The 22,282-nt window shown below is 41.5% G+C and overlaps 1 protein-coding gene across 2 annotated transcripts in view; it reads right to left on the bottom strand.

Annotated features, from left to right (window-relative positions):
- Positions 1-3,722: 3,722 nt before the first annotated feature.
- Positions 3,723-22,282, bottom strand: part of LOC140485586 (uncharacterized) — a 52,168-nt gene continuing 33,608 nt past the window's right edge. The window contains exon 4 of one of the 2 annotated variants that reach the window (XR_011962385.1): positions 3,723-4,010. The gene's annotated coding sequence lies outside the window, so the exon portion shown is untranslated. Of the gene's footprint in view, positions 4,011-19,521; positions 20,294-22,282 lie in introns of those variants that run through there. The other variant, XR_011962389.1, reaches the window with a different exon arrangement.

Below are 22,282 nucleotides of genomic sequence, written 5' to 3'. Positions count from 1 at the left end.
TGCCTCTTCAGTCAGTGGCAATAAAGATTTTAAATTGTTTTTATTATTCTGTTATATCATGCTTCAGTCTAAAAGCAGTCACTAAATCACAAAAAGAAGACAAAATCCACTTTTTCTTTCTCTTTTCTGTAGTCTGCTTTGCTGAGCAGCTGCTGAAATATGGTTATTTCAAGTATTTCTGAATCAGGCTTCACTGTCTTTCCAAGCTGGATGATTGCAGGCAACTGCTCATGTCCAATACATGCAACTTATCACAGAAGCGTGAATTAAAGGAGTTGTGAGTTCTTAATACCTGCCTCAGTTAACTGGTTTCACTGTTTTTGGATAAAATTGTAACTTGAGTTCAGACAATTTCATTTACTCCATATTAGTTTGTGAACTTGTCTGAATCTGTGACCAGGGGATCACTGCAGGTATTTTTGATCTATGTTCCCTCCTTTTCATAAAAAATATTTTAATCTATATGGATCTCAGGTACTTAGTGATGTAAGTTGAAAGTTAATAGTCCATATTTTACCACCACTGTTATCATTGCAACTACTGGGCAAGCCAGATCAGATAATAAAATCTGGCTTGATAGATCAAATTTTGTTTTGTTTAGTTTGTTAACATGGTGGCTAATCACTGAGACATATTCACATGAGGCTGCAGATGCTCCTTATCAACAAGAGTTCATTATACAACAAAGAAATACACAAAAAAAGCAAGCCTTCTAAGTACAAAACATAGTTAGCAAGATGTTACAAACCATTTCCTGGCACTACCAGTTACAAAGACTCAACTCCAGAAAATCATAGTTGAGACGTGGATGCTGAAAAAGCACAGCAGGTCAGGCAGCATTCGAGGAGCAGGAAAATCAATGTTTTGAGCAAAAGACTTTCATCAGGATAAGTCCTTTTGGCCGAAACATTGATGCTCCTGCTTCTCAGATGCTGCCTAACCTGCTGTGCTTTTGCAGCATCGTACTCTCGACTCTAATCTCCAGCATCTGCAGTGCTCACTTTCATCCAGAAAATCTTAACTCTTTAGGGGTGTAGCTGACACCTGCCATTGTTATATTTTGAGTAGTTCAAACTTGGAGGCAATAATAATTATTGCAATGCTGATAAAAACATTAATACATGTGGCAGCAACACATGGTTTAGTATCATCCTATATAAGGTATCTGTTTCAATGAAGTGTGACTATGGTTGGAGTGTGGTTCCGTCTTTAATATCTAGAGATAAAAGGTCATTTTAGAAATCTTTTTGTGAAGTAATTCCAGAGGTAGTAACACAGAAGTGTATCTTATGATTCCCTGATTGGCTGGCAGCTTCTGGTGACCTGAGTCACCCATGTCAAGGTCTGTGTTAAGTCAAAAAACTCGCCTATACTTGCCTATCCACTCTTAGTAAGCTAATTGGGATATGATTGGTCGAATTATGTCAGCAGTATGTTAAGACACATGGTAAAACCTCCTACTTAATTTAACCCAACAACACTGAAAAGACTTATCCCATGCAGTAATCTGTGAAAATTCAACAGGCCAAGTGCAAGTTAAGGTAAAAGTAACAATTTTATTTCTTAACGTATAGGGGAGAGGGAGGAAATTAGAAATTGGAGACCGATCTCACTGTTAAATGCAGACTACAAAATCCTGTCAAAGGTCATCGCCAACCGGGTCAGGTCTGCTCTGGGATCGGTGATCCACCCGGACCAAACCTGTGCTGTACCGGGCAGGAAGATCTCTGAGAGTCTCGCACTCCTCAGGGATACGATCGCCTACGTGCAGGACAGGGGGGTGGACACCTGCCTCATCAGCCTGGACCAGGAGAAAGCCTTTGACAGGATATCGCATACATATATGAGGGATGTCCTCTCCAAAATGGGCTTTGGGGAGGGAATCGGAAATTGGATCAGACTGCTCTACACCAACATTGTCAGTGCAGTCTCAATCAATGGGTGGGAATCAGATAGCTTCCCTGTAAGATCTGGAGTCAGGCAGGGATGCCCCCTCTCACCCGCCTTGTTTGTGTGTTGCATAGAGCCATTTGCCGAATCCATCAGGAAGGATGCGAGCCTGAGAGGGGTGACTATTCCTGGCAGCGGGGGCCTGCAGGTTAAGGCCTCCCTGTACATGGATGACGTCGCTGTTTTCTGCTCGGATCCGCTGTCCGTGCACAGACTCGTGTGCATCTGCGACCAGTTCGAACGGGCCTCGGGGGCCAAGGTAAACTGAGGCAAGAGCGAGGCCATGCTCTTCGGGAACTGGGCCGACCAATCCTCTATCCCCTTCATGGTCAGGACTGACCACCTGAAGGTGCTGGGTATTTGGTTCGGGGGGGCTGGGGCGTGCGCCAAGACCTGGGAGGAGCGGATCAGGAAGATGAGACAGAAACTAGGCAGATGGGGGCAACGGTCGCTCTCCATCGCGGGAAAAAACCTGGTCATCAGGTGTGAGGTCCTCGCAGTATTGCTATATGTGGCACAGGTCTGGCCTATCCCCAGGACCTGTGCCGCCGCAGTCACCCGGGCCATCTTCCAATTCATTTGGAGATCAAAGATGGACCGGGTCCGAAGAGACTCTATGTACAAAGACCGGTGCAATGGGGGAAAAAACACGCCCAATGCCACCCTCACCCTGATGGCCACCTTTGTGTGTGGCTGCATCAAGCTGTGCGTGGATCCCCGGTACGCAAACACCAAGTGTCACTACGTACTGAGGTTCTACCTGTCCCCGGTGTTGCGAAGGATGGGCCTGGCCTCGCTGCCGCGGAACGCTCCGAGTAGTTGGACCGTTCCGTATCACCTGTCCTTCGTGGAGAAATTTATGAGGAAAAACACCTTTGACCACAAGTCCATCAGGAAGTGGTCAGCACGTAGCGTCCTTGAGACCCTTCGGGAAAAGGAGAGGGCGGATCCTGTCGAGCGGTTCCCTGAGCAGACTGTCAAAGCCATTTGGCAGAATGCCTCATCGCCAGAACTTTCCAACAAGCACCAAGACGTGGCTTGGCTGGTGGTGAGAAGGGCTCTGCCTGTGAGATCCTTTATGCACGCCCGGACTCTCTGCCGCACCGCACGCTGCCCTCGAAGTGGCTGCGGGGGGGACGAGACTGTCACACACCTCCTTCTGGAATGTGCCTATGCAGAGGAAGTCTGGAGAGGAATGCAGTGGTGCTTGTCGAGGTTCGTCCCGAGCAGCGCCGTGACGCGGGACTCCGTGCTCTACGGCCTGTTCCCCGGGACTCACACCGAGACGAACATTAACTGCGCCTGGAGGATCATCAACTCGGTGAAGGACGCTCTCTGGGCGGTCCGAAACCTGTTGATCTTCCAGCTGAAGGAGTTGACCCCGACCGAGTGTTGCAGACTGGCACATTCCAAGGTCCAAGACTACGTGTTGAGGGACGCGCTGAAGCTTGGGGCAGCTGCCGCCAAGGCGCGGTGGGGAAAGACCACCGTGTAAGATCGGCCTGCCGAAAGAAGAACAGGGGGCCCATACAGACGTTTTTTTGGGCTCTGCTGATGCCTCAGCCAAATATATGTATATATACAAGATTGAAAAAATGCACAGGATTGTAAAGGACAAGAATAAAGTCGAATCTGTGTTTGTAAATATGGACATATGTATGGCATGATCCAATGTACAGACCATCAAATCATTTATGAATAAAGTATATTTTTGAAATAAAAAAAAAGTATAACAGAGAATAATTAACTAACATCTATTTACAACTCCTTCCTCTAACCTATCTTTTACCTTCCCCATCTACAATACTAGTCCAATAACCCCCAATTAAGATTTATAAAACAAAACTATCTCAAAACCAGGCAACTTTTGGTTCTTCTCTATATTCCTGTCTTCTTTTCTTCCTCTGGGGGATTCTGCTTCACAGGTTACTGACTGATAAAGGTACCTTTAAGACAGCTATTCTCTGGGCAGTTTGCAGATGTCATTGGCTTGGCAGTTCTCTTTCCAACTGTTAAATTTTCCCCAGCCGTATACCCCCAAAGTTGGAGTAGCTGGTTGCCTGAAAATAACAAAAAACAGATTTGAATTAGGCCAATCAGTTTAAATTATACCCAGAGAAAAACAATTTCTAATCAAGTTTGAATTCAGTATTTGACAACTTTAAAAGCCAATGACACAATCTGATGCTCTGGGGTATAAGACCACAGAAAAATTGAACAGTTGGGAGGAGAACTGTCAAGCCCCAGTGGGTAAAAGACTGCCTGAAAAATAGCTCACTTAGAAGTACCTTTTTGATCAGTAACCGGTGATGCAGAGATTTCTAAGATGAAGAAATTAAGACACAGGGAGATCCAAATAGAAGAATCGAAAGCTGCCTGGTTTTGAGATAAGAAATGTTGTTTTGTAAATCTTAATTGGGAGTTTTATTGGACTACTATTATAGAAAGGAAGAAAGGAAGGTAACAGATAGGTTAGAGTAAGGAATTGCAAATAGTTGTTAGCTAATTTTTATCTGTTATACTTTAAGAAATAAACTTGTTAATTTTTACTTTAAATAGTTCTTGGCCACTCAAATTTTTACAGATTACTGCATGAGATAAATCTTTTTGGTGTTGCTGGTTTTACCCCGTGTCGTAACAATAACTTTTCCTAGTGCCCTTCTGAAACCACCGGCACTGTAATTTTATGTGTCTCACTCCATTACAGTGAAAACACCGGAGGTCTTTTACCTCCTGTCCACCCTCTTGGGCTTCTTTAACCTGTGGTAAATTCTTACCAGTGCTCTCAACTCTTGGTTTTGTCATGTAGGATCTCCCCTTCTCCCAACTTCTATCCCTCATAGGACAAAATTCTGGCTGGAACTTGTCGGATGCACCAACATGTACTCATCTGCTAATTAGACAATAGATAATAGGTGCAGGAGTAGGCCATTCAGCCCTTCGAGCCTGCACTGCCATTCAATATGATCATGGCTGATCATTCCTAATCAGTATCCTCTTCCTGCCTTATCTCCATAACCCTTGATTCCACTATCTTTGAGAGCTCTATCCAACTCCTTCTTAAATGAATCCAGAGACTGGACCTCCACTGCCCTCTGGGGCAGAGCATTCCACACAGCCACCACTCTCTGGGTGAAGAAGTTTCTGCTCATCTCTGTCCTAAATGGTATACCCTGTATTTTTAGCTATGTCCTCTGGTTCGGCACTCTCCCATCAGCAGAAACATGTTTCCTGCTGCCAGAGTGTCCAACCTTTCATAATCTTATATGTCTCAATCAGATCCCCTCTCAGTCTTCTAAACTCAAGGGTATACAAGCCCAGTCGCTTCAGTCTTTCAGTCATTCTGCTGTCCTTCTCACTTCCTGAACTTTTTGTTCCTCCACATGAATTCTTGCCATCTCTGGAAGTGAGTCTTTAAACTCCTCCAGCAGAATAATCTCTCTCAGAGCCTCAAAGGTCATATCTATTTTTAAAGCAAGCACTCATCGATCAAAATGACTATGTTTAATTCTTTCAAACTCAACGTAAGTCTGACCTGGTTCCTTCTTTGTTTTTCTGAACCACTGTCTAAATGCTTCTGGTACCAATTCATAACCATTTAAAATAGCCTGTTTAACCTCTTCATAATCTCTTGACACCTCATCTGACAGTGAGGCCAATACCTCACTAGCTCTGCCTACCAGTTTAGTCTGAACTAGCATTACCCATAAATCCTTGGACCACTCCATCTGCCTAGCCAATTTTTCAAATGAAATAAAGCACGCTTCCACATCTTTTTCACAAAATGTGGCAAAGCATTGACATATTTGTATATATGTCTTTTCTCCATCCTGTTAACTTGACTTTGCTGGCTAAGTCGCAACTTCTCAAGTTCTCAACTTCCTACCCCCCTACACTTAGTAGTGTGCAATTCTACTTTTCCTCCAGTATCTTGGGATGTCTTTGCAGCCCCCAGCAGTGATGATTTCTAGTCCTGCTGGGATAACTCCGCTACTGGCCAATCAGATCAGCTCGTGGCTCTTGAGGGTAAGACCTCTTGTCCCTGAGGTTTGGAAGTCCTACTGTCAGTTCATTCAGGCTGCCCCCTCATGTTCTATCACTGCAGTCCTACCCAAAATACATTACCCACCTCCTGCCCTGCAACAATTTTGGCAAGTTTTCTTTTCTGAAGAGCTCTGACTCTCGACTAATGTGTTTAAACCTACTATCAATCAATATTTGTTTATGTTTGAAAACAATAATAATAGCAATACATGACATTTATTCAAAGTCTCTTGATATTTAAAAGCTTCCTCTTGATTTATGCAGTTAGCATCTCCATAACGTAATTTTTCTTGGAATGCCATCTTACATTGCTTGCTTAATTCTGGCCGTAACCTTGTCACATAAGAAGTGTGCTGCTGCTGCTAGAGACAAGTTAACATACAAATATTTATACTAGTAATACTTTGTTAACTTACTCCTTGGAGGTGGCAACTGGGAGCAATTGTTACTATTACTTTCACAATCCTTAGCCCATATCACATTGATCAACATTATCTGTTGTGAGATGCATTATCGAAGTAAAAGGCACTACTCAAGTGGTGGAGAAATATAATTAGAAATTCAGGTGACCACAATTGATATATCAGACTAGTTCGATCATTAAAAGCAGAACCAACATGACAATGCCTCACTATCGGTAAAGATATTGCTGGAATCTTTTCACTCATTTGTCACGTATTGGGATTTGCAAGTGCTGACCAGACTTTTTGCCAGGCTACAAAACTAAACATATTCAGGTGTCTGAGCACAGAGCTAACGTTAGAGTTTATCTATGTAACATGCTGATAGTTCTCATATCGTGTTTCTCAGCTAATTACCTTATCAATTCCAAGCCGATTGGGAGAATAAAAATAGAACTATTGCTGGAGTTTCGTGACATTCAGGTGGACATCTTGGAAACACAGATCGATCTGATAACAAGCCATTTCAGAGGCCACTAAAAGCTAGTTAAGAGACTAACAAGGGCCATTAGAGCTTCTCTCATGCATATGATGGAAAATATACACCACTATGAGATCCCCTGGATTGTCTTGCCTTGATAGCAGCAGGCATTGTGACTAAAAGCACTTTTGGTTGGTTATTTTTCTTCAATGTTTACGCTCTGCTGCCTCGTCCAAGTTTCAAGTACAGTGAGTAGACAGAGGGAGCTTTGTGACAGGACCTGTGTGACCCACGGAAAGCACAATGTGTGACCCTTTGGTTTGACAAGAACACGAACAACAAGAGAAGAGCAGTCTACTTCAGGCTCTTGTTTCAGGTGTAATGTCAGTGTCCTCTGTTAATGTTTCAGCTCTGAAGGGGCTCAGACAAAAAGTAACAAAATGCATGCGAACGCTGTACTCAATTATTTTTTAATTAATTGATTTTGATGACTAACAGCTGCTGAGTATTTGATCACATTCTTGAGGATAACTTTTTTTGCACAAAAATCAAGAGTATGGAAGTACCAAATCTAATTTGAGGCCTTCATTAATGCTTTTGACAAATAACATGGTATTAACAGTAAACATAAAAGATACCTACAATGTTCTCAGTCTTATATGAGTATCTTACAGTTGAATAAATATGTCACAATTAAAACTCCACAACGAAGCTGTATGACAGATTCAAGGACATGAGTTAGCGGCACGGTGGCTCAATGGTTAGCACTGCTGTCTCACAGCACCACGGACCTAGGTTCAATTCCTGCCTCGGGCGACTGTCTGTGTGGAGTTTGCACAATCTCCCCATGTCTGTGTGAGTGTCCTCTGGGTGCTCCGGTTTCCTCCCACAGTCCAAAGATGTGCTGGTTAGGTGAATTGGCTGTTAAATTGCCCATAGTGTTAGGTGCATTAGTCAGAGGTAAATGTCAGGGAGTAGGTCTGGGAGGGTTGCTGTTCGGAGGGTTGGTGTGGACTTGTTGGGCCGAAGGGCCTATTCCCACACTGTAGGGGATCTAATCAACCCATATGATCTGAGGGCTAAATTCCAGTGTTCACTAATGAGATTGGGTGATTACAGTTAGCAGAGAGAGACATCAATCACTCCAATCATTCCTGGTTTATTCCTGTAGTTCTGATCAAAGGCAAACATGATATTAATGCAAATTAGCTCACCTTATCTTCCTGGGAATGATAGATCAACCCAGAAGACTTAATCCCAGTTAGGGGAGAGGGATTAAATGAAATCCTGGGAGTCCAAAACTGGAGGGAATAGTTTTAAGGTGAGAGAGAAAAGATTTAAAGGGGACCTAAGGGGCTACTTTTTCACACAGAGGGTGGTGCGTGTATGGAATGAGCTGCCAGGGAAGTAATGGAGGTTGGTACAATTACAGAATTTTAAAGGCATCTGGATGGGTATATTTAAAGGAATATAGGCCAAATGCTGGCAAACAGGACTAGATTACATTAGGATATCTCATCGGCATGGATAAGTTGGATTGAAGGGTCTATTTCTGTACTGTACACCTCTGTGACTCTATATTTCAAAACAAAGTCTTTGCTCATTTACCATTCAAAATCAGCAAAATAAATAATATTATTCTACAAATTTCAAATACTGCAAATGAAAATTCAGCAATAAAAGATTGGCAAGATTAGCTGACATTGTGATAAGGTGAAGAAATCTTTCATGTCTTATTTTTGATGTAATCCACTAATAGGAATTGAACATGAAAGTCGATGATAGTTCTCTCAGTGTAAAAATCTGCTGAAGTTCTGAAATTGCACGTTCAGACTGACGGACATTCAAGTTTCTAAAATGGTGAAGATTCTCATTGGTGAAAGAAACAAACTCTGTTGGGGGTGGGGGGGGGGGGGGGGGGTGGGGGGGCGGTGGGGGGGAGGGGGGAAGAGGTAGGAATGGGGGTGGTGCCAGACTTCTTTTGAATTCATTCACGGAACACTGGCTGGGTCAGCACTTACTGTCCATCTGTAGTGACGGTGGTGAGAAAGAAATGGTGAGCTGCTTTCCTGAATTACTGCAGTCCATTTGATGTTGGCACATCCACAATGACATTAGGAAGGTACTACCTAGTGACACTGAAGGAACAGTGATTCCTTTCCAAGTCAAGATCATGTGGTTTAGAGAGGAACTTGGAGTTGGTTGTGTACAAATGCATCTGTCCTTCCAGATGTTTGTACTCATGGGTTGGAAGGTGCAGTCCAAGGAGCCATGATGAATTTCTGTGGTGCATCTTGTAGATGGTATACACTGCTGTTATTAAGTGTCAGTGATGGAGACAGTGAATGCTTATGAAGATTGTGCCAATCAAATGGCTGTTTTGTCCTGGATTGTGTCAAGTTTATTCTCCCTGCAAATTCTTGTCCCTCTGGAAAATTCTTGTCCCTCAAGCAGCCCTCTTTATAAGGGGCAAATGGATCGTAAAATAGTTTTAAAGCAGCAGAATGTGATTCAGGCTGGAACTCAACTTGGGCCAGCCAGTGGCTTGGTTTGTGTAGTCTCACTTTCCTCTACCAAGCAATGGAGGATTCATAATGCAAGAACTTCAACAGTTGGAACTGTTCACTGGCCCCCACTCTAACACGTGCTCCAAGGAAGGTTCACTAACCCGAAAAGTGAACTCTGATTTGTATCTGCAGTTGCTGCCAGACCTGCTAGTCCTTTCCAGAAATGTCTATTTTTGTTTCCCACTCTAACACTGCTGGCCTTAAAATCAAGTTTTTATAAAACTAACCAAGGCTCCTGTTCAAAATCAGAACACATGCTGAAATTCTCAGGCTGAAGTATGGTCCCCCCAGTGACTGTTTACTGGAGATCCAGCGGTGGGGCAGTGGATTTATCGCCCTGCTTATCTAACCAGTTTCTTTACCTTTATTGTTCATTGGGTTTAGAGGGTAGTTGTTATCTATTTCCCTGTTGACTGCACAATGAGTAACTTTTCCAGACAGCTTCCACACCCGCAACCCCCACACCCTACCACCACCTCCCCTCTGCCACACCCCCCAATCCCCCGAAGAGTATCGTGCTAAACCGTTCTGAGTTCTCAGCTGGCTGCTGGAACTAAAAATTATGACCCAGTAAAGCAGCAGAGAACAAGTTTGGCCATCTCAGCTTCTATCAAGCTTTGCGTAAAACTGAGCAATATTCTCCTTCACAAGCAGAAAAACTGCAACCACAGAACAGACCTCATGGTTAAAAACAAATTGCTACATTAAAATCAGCTGCAGCACTCCAATGTCAGTGATCTCACACAGAATGACAGACACAATTTGCTATCCCTTACCCATTTTCCAGCAAGCAGTTCCTTCACTGAAAGCAACAAAGCACCTGTCATACAGAAGTCAATGCTACAGCTTGTGCTATTTCTGCCTCTTGTTGTCCTGAATTACTCTTCTCCCTTTAGTACCTGAATTAAAATATTAATTTTGCAGCGGACAAAGACACTGTTTCTGGAGCATAAGCATCCAAGCAGTCTACTGAGGTTGAAGGAACCACAATGGACTTACCCACGTGAAGAGAACCCCTAGCAGCACACAGACAGAAACACTCAGTTCATTGCCAGCCCATCCATACTGGAATAAAGCAAATCCCAGGCCACCACAGAGCATTTACAGTCAACTTATAGTTAGAATAGTAATAAACTGTGTCTTTTGTGATATAAATTATTTGTTTTGCATGAGAACTTGAATGCAGTGTGACCTTCATTTGTGAAGCAAATCGTCAGATCTTTACAAGTTCATAGAAGTATAGAAGCAGAAGGCACAGAAGGAGAAAATTTGGCCAGTCATGCCTGCACTGGTTCTTCGAAACAACAATTTACTCAGTCCCACATGCCTGCTTTCACATGATGAGCCTTCAATTTGTTTCTATTTCAAATAAACTCGGTCAGAGACCAGAAATCCTACACCAAGTAACTCACCTCCTGACTTCACAGACTGTTCACCATCTGCAAGGCACAAGTCAGGAGTGAACATGAGAACAGAACAAATAGGGGCAGCAGTAGGCCATCTGGCCTGTGAAGCCAATTCTGCCATTCAATAAGATCATGGCTGATCTTTTTGTGGATTCAGCTCTACTTGCCAGCCTGCTCACCATAACCCTTAATTCCTTTACTATTCAAAAATCTATCTATCTTTGCCTTCAAAACATTCAACAAGGTAACCTCAACTGCTTCACTGGGCAGGGAATTCCACAGATTCACAATCCTTCGGATGAAGAAGTTCCTCCTCAACTCAGTCCTAAATTTGCTCACCCTTATTGAGGCTATTCCCCCCTAGTTCTAGTTTCACCCATCAGTAGAAACAACCTCCCTGCTTCTATCTTAGCTATTTCCTTCATAATTTAATAAATTCCTATAAGATCTCCCCTCAGTCTTCTAAATTCTAATGAGTATAGTCCAAGTCTACTCAGTCACTTCTCGTAAACCAACCTTCTGACTTCTGGAATCAACCTCGTGAACCTCCTCTGCAGCCCCTCAGTGCCTGTACGTCCTTTCTCAAGAAAGGAGACCAAAACTATACACAGTACTCCAGTTGTGGCCTCACCAGCACTTTTACAGCAGTAGCATTATCTCCATATTTTTTAAATGCCTTCCCTATAGCTATGAAGGACAATATTTCATTTGACTTCTTAATTACCTGCTGCGCTGTGCCTGCAAACCAACTTTTTGTGATTCATGCACAAGGATACCCAGGTCCCTCTGCGCAGCAGTATGCTGCAAATTTTCACTATTTAAATAATAGTCCATTTTGCTGTTATTCCCATCAAAATGGATGATTTCACATGTCCCAACATTGTATTTCACCTGTCAGTGCGATGGAATACACCACACTTGCCTGGATTGGTGCAGCTCCAACAACACTCAAGAAGCTCGACACCATCCAAAACAAACCAACCTGCTTGACTGGCAATAGATCCACAAATATTCACTCCCTCCACCACCAACACTCAGTCACAGCAGTGCTAGTATAGCAGTACCGTAGAAAATCATTCATGCTCTCTTAGACAGATCCTTCCAAACCCATTCCTGCTACCATCTAGAAGGACAAGGGCAGCAGATACATGAGAACACCACCACCTGCAAATTCCCCTCCAAGCCACTTCCCATCCCAACTCAGAAAAACATCACCATTCCTTCACTTTTGAAATCAAAGTCAAAATTTTGGAATTCTGTCCCTGGCAGCAGAAGGAAGCTCATGACCACCTTCTCAAGGGCCAGCCTGTGAAGCTCTCACACCCTTTCGGATTTAAAAAAAAGCCTTTTTTTATTGAATCCACTTCTTTCATTAAATCAAGCAATGTAATCAAAATTATGACAACTCATTGTATTTAAAACAAACTCCTTCTCCCCTTTCAGATTCTTTTTGCCAATTAGTTTAAACCTGATTCTTGCTTGTCCCATAGATGGCAACAGTTTCTCCTTGTTTGCTATATTAAAACTATGAATGCCGTTATTAAAACTAGGTTGGTGATCCAGTATTATAAGCGTTTAAGCTTTAGTTCATGCATTAGTGATAAGAAAAGCTCCTGTATTTATGCTCCTGCTTCAAGATGCATCCATCAATTAATTATTCATACTCGAACACAATAAGTCATTACATTTTACACTGTATAGAATTAGTTCCTCACCTGTTGACTAAAATAACAGAATAAGAACAGATTTTTGGTAGAGCATTTTTAGATCAAGCTGCAGGACATTCTATTTATTAGTACATGACAGAGGAAAGGTTAAAATGGATGCAGCATAAAAATATTGGACCTGAAGTTCCTCCCTTGGCCTCAGAGTATATCAAGCCTACCTATCCAGAGAGGATATAAAGGAAGCACAGAATCTGTTTCCACAAAAGCTTGGTCTTGTCCTGGGAGGCAGTGAAAATTCAAGTGAGAAGTGTGAAAGTATCCTCCAACAACCCAGTCCCTGTCAAATCTTAATTGCTATTTCATTCAGTACGCCACTTGATTGACGCAGCAGAACCTGTACCTACAGGTTGTCTGCCTAGTGCAGATCTCATGATCCCTCAGTCAGATTCAAAACCACAATGATACTTCAAAGGTAATTTGCTCCTGTGAAAGCTGAAGATTTCTGTTCAAGCTATTGTGTAATCCATTCTGTCTGAAGAAAGAACACTAGTTTTCTCGGTATATTCCGGTGGCCTCCTATTACCTGATACTGCATTCCTACACACCCACCAGGCCAACTGCTGCCCCCCAACTTGTGTCTATTTTTATATTCCAGGAGTCTATATACTGCTCTCTTAACCTACACTGCACCTTTGACATAAACCGTGTAATTTATGTATAGATGGTTCTCCTTCGCACATGTTTCAACAACACCGAATTGGCTATAACACAATTGCTGAATTTAGACTGATATTTGTAGGACTCGAACTTTCCCAACCTGTATTGGCAATTACACTATGGTATTGTACGATTTTCTTATAAAGCAAGATCGTATGGGAACTATACTATGGTGTTATAAGAGAACTAGTCATAGAGATGTACAGCATGGAAACAGACCCTTCAGTCCAACTTGTTCATGCCGACTAGATATCCCAACCAAATCTACTCCCACCGGCCAGCATCCGGCCCATATCCCTCCAAACCCTTCCTATTCATATACCCATCCAAATGCCTCTTAAATGTTGCAATTGCACTAGCCTCCACCACTTCCTCTGGCAACACATTCCATACACATACCACCCTCTGTGTGAAAACATTGCCCCTTAGGTCACTTTTATATCTTTCCCCCCTCACCCTAAAGCTATACCCTCTAGTTCAGGACTCTCTGACCCCAGGGAAAAGACTTTGTCTATTTATCCTATCCATGCCCCTCATAATTTTGTAAACCTCTATAAGGTCACCCCTCTGCCTCTGACACTCCAGGGAAAACAGCCCCAGCCTGTTCAGCCTTTCCCTATAGCTCAAATCCTCCAACCCTGGCAACATCCTTGTAAATCTTTTCTGAATTCTTTCAAGTTTCACAACATCTTTCCGATAGGAAGGAAACCACAATTGCACGCAATATTCCAACAGTGGCCTAACCAATGTCCTGTACAGCTGCAACATGACCTCCCAACTCCTGTACTCAATACTCTGACCAATAAAGGAAAGCATACCAAACGCCTTCTTCACTATCCTATCTACCTGCGACTCCACTTTCAAGGAGCGAGGAACCTGCATTCCAAGGTCTTTTTATTTAGCAACACTCCCTAGGATCTTACCATTAAGTGTATACGTTCTGCTAAGATTTGCCTTCCCAAAATACAGCACCTCGCATTTATTTGAATTGAACTCCATCTGCCACTTCTCAGCCCATTGGCCCATGAGACCAAGATCCTGTTGTAATTATAGGTAACCTTCTTCGATGTCCACTACACCTGCAATTTTGGTGTCATCGGCAAACTTATTAACTATACCTCTTATGCTCGCAACCAAATTATTTACATAAATGACAAAAAGTAGAGGACCCAGCACCGATCCTTGTGGCACTCCACTGGTCACAGGCCTCCAGTCTAAAAAAACAATCCTCCGCCACCATCCTGTGTCTTCTACCTTTGAGCCAGTTCTGTATCCAAATGGCTAGTTCTCCCTGTATTCTGTGAGATCTAACCTTGCTAACCAGTCTCCCATGGGAAACCTTGTAGAATGCCTTATTGAAGTCCATATAGATCACATGTACTGCTTTGCCCTCATCAATCCTCTTTGTTACTTCTTCAAAAAACTCAATTAAGTTTGTGAGACATGATTTCCCACACACAAAACCATGTTGACTATCCCTAATCAGTCCTCGCCTTTCCAAATACATCTACATCCTGTCCCTCAGGATTCCCTCCAACAACTTGCCCACCACCGAACTACTTGTATATTCAATAGCATTTATTTGTAAATTTGGGATCTTGAATTTTGAGTTGGTAATACATAGATTTTTTTTCATGTATCTGATATTTGAATTAACTTGTTAGTACTTCTGTAGCCACGTGATTTAACATCAATCCTGAGGCTGACTTTGAAAGCCTAATGGACTTGTTCTTACTTTAAGATTTTACAACTTAGCAAGGTGAATCATCATACTTTAAGTTCAGTTAAAGTTTTTTTAGACTTAGGGAGTTTGTTTTAAGTTGAAGGGAAATATCCATGGCATACAGGGAGAGATTTTTTTTATCCATTTTGGGCAATTCTGTGAAGTCCTTACCCATCCAATGCCTTTTAAATGTTGTAATTGCACATATTTTGGGATTAATAAATTTATGCTATCGTTGTGCATTTAGAAATCTGAATTTGAGTTACGGGGAAATAGATTGGTTTATTCTATTTTATCTTTTTCTCTTTTGCTTGTTAAACATTATTTTTATTCTTAAAACAAAATCTGCACCATTGTGTGCTTATGTTTCATCTTGTTAGGTTCCTTCTCAATTCAGTCCTAAATCTGCTCTCACTAATCTTGAGGCTATGCCCTCTGATGAAGGGCTCCTGCCCGAAACGTTGATTTTCCTGCTGCTCTGATGCTGCCTGACCTGCTGTGCTTTTCCAGAACCACTCTAATCTTGACTCTAATATCCAGCATCTGCAGTCCTCACTTTCACCTCGCTATGCCCTCTTATCCTAGTTTCACCTGCCAGTGGAAACATTCTCTCTACTTCTATCTTGTCTATTCCCTTCATAATGTTATATGTTTCTATAAGAGCCCCACCCATTCTTCTAAATTCCAATGAATATAATTCCTGTCTACTCAGTTTCTCCTCATAAGCCAATCCCCTGAACTATGGAATCAACCTAGCGAACCTCCTCTGCACCCCTTCCAGTGCCAGTACATCTTTTCTCAAATAAGGAGACCAAAACTACATTGCAGTATTCCACGTGTGGCCTCACCAGCACCCTGTACAGCTGCAATATATTCTCTCTGCTTTTAAACTCAATCCCTTTACCAATGAAGGACAAAATTCCACTTGCCTTCTTAATTACTTGTTGCACCTGCAGACCAACCTTCTATGATTCATCCAGGTCCCTCAGCACAGCAGCATGCTGCAATTTATTACCATTCAAGTAATAGTCCTTTTTATTGTTATTCCTAACGAAATGGATGACTTCACATTTATTACCATTGTACTAACAGAGCAAGAGTTGGTCATTCAACCTATTGTGTTGCGCTTGTTTCTTTAAGAACTACCAGTTAATTGCACTCCCCTGCTCTCTCTCCACAGCCCTGTGCTTTTTTTTACCTTTTTAAGTATACAATTACCTTTTGAACATCAGTACTGTATTGAAGTAAAATGAAAAATAGCTGATGCTGGACATCTGAAACAAAGACAGAAATTGCTAGTGAGACTCAGCAGATCTGACAGCACTGAGAGGAGAAAGCAGAGTTAACATTTCAAGTCTGGTAACTCTTCATTAGAACTCTTCATCTTCAGTTCTCATGAAGAGTCATGAGACTCAAAATGTTAGCTTTGCTTTCTCCCCACAGATGCGCCCAGACCTGCTGAGTTTCATCAGCAATTTTTGTGTTTATTTCAGCACTGTATTGAATCTGCTTCCATTATCTTTTCAGGAACTGGATTTGTCCAACTCATTGAGTGAAAGAAAGATTCTTCTTTGTCCTCTGGCTTTTTTGTCAATGATCTTAAATTTGTAATTATTGGTGACTAAATATCCTGACAGTGGGAACAGTTTCTTACTCAAACCCCTTTCATGCTTTTGAACAGTTCTACTAAATCTCCCTGTAACTTGCTTGCTCTCAGGACAATAATCTGAGCTTCTCTCATTGGTCTACATCACCAAAGTACCTCATCCTTAGAGACATCTTAGTGAATCCTCACAGCCATAGTATTCTTTTTAATGTTTGATCTCCAAGCTAGTTGAAATCTATCTTGTAATTTACTAATTCACAACATCTCACCAAAATTACCTTAAAATTGCTTTTGGAACAAACAGTCATAAACCTGAAGGTATGGCAATTGAGCAAAAGCACAAACCAGTCATGTTGTACCTTTTTAGAAGATATCAGGTTTCTTATCCATACTTAAAATATAAATTAAAGAGATTAAGCATGAAGAGTAGCTACAAATTAAAGCTAAAGTCCAATCCTGGTAGCTTCGTATTAAAATACTGAACCCTGACTGAATTGGAACATTGCACATTTTTGTTAAGTATGAACTTCTCAACTTTTTTGTAACAGACAAAAGATTGCAGCTTGCACTGTGTGTGATCATCTGCATTGCAAAACTTTTCTACACAGCTCTTAATAATCATAATTTCCATTTCAATCATTACAGTCAGAACTCTTCAGGGGAATCGAGTAATTAACATACATACCGGAACACTTCCTAAAAAATAATTGCCACACAAAGTTAATGAAAAGAAAGATTATTTGTTCAGTCTCTGTAAAATGTTAACATACTGTTGCATTTTAAAATATTTAGATCCTCTGGATTGTCAGTTATAAATAACAACATGTTGTTGTGCACTCAATATCTGATTCATTCAAAAGTCACAGTTAACTGCTAACTTGACAGAATAACAGGCAAAATTGACCAAACAAAACTAAACAACCTCACAAATATTAATTTGATTTTTATTTACAAAATGAGCTTGAAAGACTGCAACGGAGAATGCACCTTTTCATTCTGAAAAGTTTGAATATGTCTGGAAGCGAGGAAAAAAAAGTGGCTGATAGTTCTGTATAGCCATTATAATAGGAACCCTCCCTTTGTCAGACAAAGCGCTTTGTATTTCTTTTTTCTAATATGTATGTGCATTTTCTAACAAAATGCAGCTTTTCTTGTCTGTCTTTACCTGTCTGTTAGTCGAAGACTGTCTGTCTGACAACCAGAATAAATGGCGACTGTCCCACTCCCCTACTAGGCAGAGAGCACTCCTCCAACCTGTCCCATGCTGCTAAGGTCCATGTCAGACAGCAGCCCCTGTCATGTACCTCTTTATTTTCCTGTTTGCATTTGAGAGCTGTCACCACCCCCTGGCAGGGCTGCTTCAGTGCAGACAAGGACCATACCAGCCCGGGCAGCGGGAGAGCCTGGAGGAATCCATTGACATTTTGGATGCTTTTGACTCTGCACTAGGGAAGAACCAACAGTGTCTGAATGGGAGGAGACACTGTAGACATGTTCACAGAGACAGAGACCGACTGGGTTAGGTACTTAAAATACATTAAACAATGCTTAACAGCTGACAAAGATAACTTATTAGTCGCATACTACCACTGATTCCTACACATAGAATCTTTCTTCATACATGCCTTGTAAAACCTTTCCATTCATTGCAACTAATCCTTTAGGATTCACAATTTTATTCTGTGTTTTCATCTGTTTGAAAAAACAGTTATGTGAACCATGGAAATCAGGGTTAAATTAAATTAAATTTTGTCACAATAGTCACCCAAAGAGAAGAACAGAAAGAGAAAAACATCAATTTACTAACATGTGGATATCATTCTCTGAGACATAAACAAACACGTGTGAGAAAAGGACAGCATATTGATTTATTTGACAACTGCAGAACATCGGAGGTGTCTAAACTATGGCTTATTTTACATGATCAATGTCAACAAGGAATCCCTTGAAAGACCACCAGTGCCAAGGTGACACTCTCTAGTGGCAACATATAAACATTCCGATGGTATTTACAGAAAACCTGATAACCTGCACAATGCAATAAGGAAAGCACAACAATATACAAGGATGAGAGAGAAAGTATTGACAGTCCTGATATTATTAGATTTTGAAATGCAGCAACATTATGATATGAGTAGAAAGACTGTGATATTTTTATTTGTAATCAAAGCAATGAGTAAACCTTTCAATACCACTCTTGAGTATCTTATCCCCATATCAATTTTACCAAGTGAACAGGTTTTTGCCAATTTAAATGTGATTTCTCGTTCATAAAATGTGATTTGAAAGATAAGAATAATACAACAAAGATCACAAGGATTTTATTATTCAATCCTAGTAAGTATATCAGAAGAAAATTGAAGAACATTCTGTCAAGTAATTTTAATCCTGCCCATGCTGAAGTTATTTTACAAGTCACAGTGCTGCAAATATTTATAAGTTAAACTTGGCATACTCAATAACAAAATAATTCACTTTTTGGTTCAAAAAATTAGTTTTGCTTCTGTGATGTTTTGTTAAACATGAAGGTATTTATTACTGGACAGATTTCACCATCACCAGATTTATATTCCCATAAATCAATACTTTCCCATTCAATTTCCTTTGCATTGTGGAAAAAATGTTTTCCTGTAATTCAAATGTTTGTAAGAGTTATTATATAGGTCTGCCTTACATAAATATTTGTAATAATAATCCACCAGAAATTGATGTAGTCACCTTTTCCAATGAATTTGCTGTTGCAATTGTTTCTTTGGATGCGAACTGAAGCTGTGATTTCATTGCTTTTTCCTTGTTTCAATTTATCCAAACACCACCTTTATGCTAGTTATTTGTTTGTATATAATACATGAAAAGCACAGCCTTAAATTGATAACAAATAATATGTAGGTAAATACACAAAAAATTTGGACAAAACACAAAAGGCGGAATATTATAGAGGCTATGGAAATTAGCCAGCTATATCTTCCAACTAGAGTTCGAAGGTTGGAGACAAAATTCTTGCTCAGAAATGGCGAGATGCTTCTTAAGAGGGATTCTTACTTATTGTCAGCCTCATTAATCTATGGTTCTTTTACTGCCACCCCACCATGAGGAAATTAGTTGCCAAGAATTCTCAACATGGAAGTTTCAGCAGGTACCTGCTGACAGTAGCTCCCTGCTTCCATATTCCATGGGCAGTGGTCTCACACATACCCTACGTTGCTGGACCTTGGTAGTGGACACATTCCAGTCTTCCACATTATCATTTGAACTAGACTAGGTGCAAGGATACTTTGTGCGCAGGAACAGGCACCCAACTCACGGAATGGGCCAGGTTGCATCTCAGTGTTGCTCACGTGCTGTCTTAGCACTCACTCACCTTGAGCCGACCTAGAAGCTCATAGCATCCAGCCTGCCTTGTCTGGCCTTTTTGTGCTTTGCCCCTCTACTATAACTAGCAGGGTCCTTGCACTTCTGCCTTTCCGTACCACTTATTAGGTTACAAAGCCAAGAAGCATACCCTGATAGTCAGCAATGATCAGTCAAGGGAGATACCTTTTGGTCAGGGCATTCTGGCATTCGAGCAGTAAAGGGGAGCCTCCAATTCCAGTCCAGGAGATGGCGAATGGTCAGTCAGCCACTTGAGGCAGTTAGAGTCAGGATCCAATCCTCATTAGGAGTGAGGATGCAAATTTCAGGCACTCCACCATCTGTCTTTGCTCTTTTTTCCTTATGTGGTCTATTTTCTCCTAAAATTAAAGAAAGCGAGGTATGAAGGAAGAGAAAAATGGATTGTACAGCTGTTAGTGCTGGTGCAGGTTGGTGAGATGTCTCAAAGGAGTGAGGGTGTAAGTAGGCAGTACAGATAAAGATTTTGCAATGTGGGGATTTGGGCAGGCAGGGTTGAGAGCAAGTGTGGGAAGATTTTTCTTTCAACAGTGAGAGTACAAGAGCATGAGACTTGGTGCAAGTAAGAGAGAGAAGATGGTAGCACTTAGAATCAGAGAATCTCTACAGTACAGAAAGAGGCCGTTTGGTCCATCAAGTCTGCAACAATCATCCAAAGAGCATCCCAGCCAGACCCACCCCAACCCCTGTAACCCTGCATGGGGCTTTTACCGTGATTAACCCACATAAGTTGCACATCTTTGGCATGTGGGAGGAAACCAGAGCACCTGGAAGAAACCCACACAGACACAGGGAAAATGTGCGAATTCCACACAGTCACCCAAAGTTGGAATCGAACCCAGGTCCCTGGTACAATGAGGCAGCAGTGCTAATCACTGTGCCACCACACTAACCACTTACCCTGGTGAAGTGGAGGTCATCTTCTTACACTGCTGGGCATTCCTCCAAGTGGCTAAGACAGCACTGATCCAGGTGGCAACTTCGGAGCAGGCTAGGAGAGTTCATTATCAAGGTTGATCCTGGGGGACAAAGGCTGGCCTCCTCTGCACCAGCCTGTCCTCCAGGATGTCCAATTGCTTGACTGTAAAGTTCCCTTCTCTTCCATGTTTGTGGCAAATGGTACAGACTGTGCAAGACAGCTGCAGACTGATGGTGCTTGTATAGGTGTCGAAGATTCAGTAACAGAGGAACCATTCTATGAGGAACCAGCCAGTCAAAAGATCTTCTAGCTGTGGTAAGTACTAGAATCAGGCTAGCATCAAACAGGAGGAATGGGGTAGGTATTTAAAGAGGTAAGTTTTGGGGCGGGGGGGGGTTGTTGTGATAGCACATGAAATCTTACTTGGCCTCGCAGAGACAAAACTTGTGTGAAGTTCAATTAAATTGACATGCAGCCAAAAAAGTAAGAATTAGTGCAAAGACTTATTGCTCAATTTCTGAACAGTTTGTGCACTTGGGGCACAGTAATGCAGAAAGAATGAAAGGTTAGTGGTGCCACTGACTGTCCTGCAACACTACTTCTTTTCTGGGACAGCAGCTTCTAATCTGTGTTAATCTTCTGCAAAAGGGAGATAGGTGAACAAGTATGGTGTTGCAAGTATCTTTCAAATGGAAGGTACAATTAAAAATCAATTTATAACTACAAAAAATTTCTGATAGGTTTTTTTCTTCCGATTATTGCAACTTTTTGTCAGCTTTTGCATCTCTATTTACCTTTCTGTGTTGTAATGTTAATTCTTTCCAGTTAATTTTCACATTGTAGGGTCTGACCACAATATCTGACCACAATCTTTTGTATAAGTGCCCACCATCTATAGCACTGTTGATGTGAGTATCAATTCCTCATTGTACGAAGGCAAGAAGGTTGCACCTTTAATAATATTTGTTGATCAAAATCTATAGTGGTAACTGAAGGGACACACAACTAAATGGTGTTAAGTGGGAGGGTGATTACTGGAACTTGGAGGATACCATTTAATGGGGGGATTGGGAGAATGCAGTGTGTGGGAGAATTGGGGGAGGTAGACAACAGCAAGTAGAGAAAATGGGGAAGGATGCTAATAAATGGTAGAACTAAGAGAGGCCATCAGTTAATTGAATGTTGGAAGAGAATCTATACATTATGCGTGTTTAGCTGACCCAATCTGGCATTAGTTTCTTGAAACAGCTGCAGACATGGGAAAACTTAGCCTGATTTTTTTTTGTTTTCTTAAATCTATTTATCAATAGAATAATGTTTATTTCTATAACGCATGCTTATATTTTCTGTTATAATAATATTAAAGTTCGGAGTCACATATTTAGGGCTGTACTAACAGCAAAGTTTTAAA

Source organism: Chiloscyllium punctatum, chromosome 14 (assembly GCF_047496795.1).
Source record: "Chiloscyllium punctatum isolate Juve2018m chromosome 14, sChiPun1.3, whole genome shotgun sequence".
Taxonomy (NCBI): Eukaryota; Metazoa; Chordata; class Chondrichthyes; order Orectolobiformes; family Hemiscylliidae; genus Chiloscyllium; species Chiloscyllium punctatum.
Note: the sequence above shows the minus strand (reverse complement) of the source record. Positions and strands in the feature narration are given on the sequence as shown.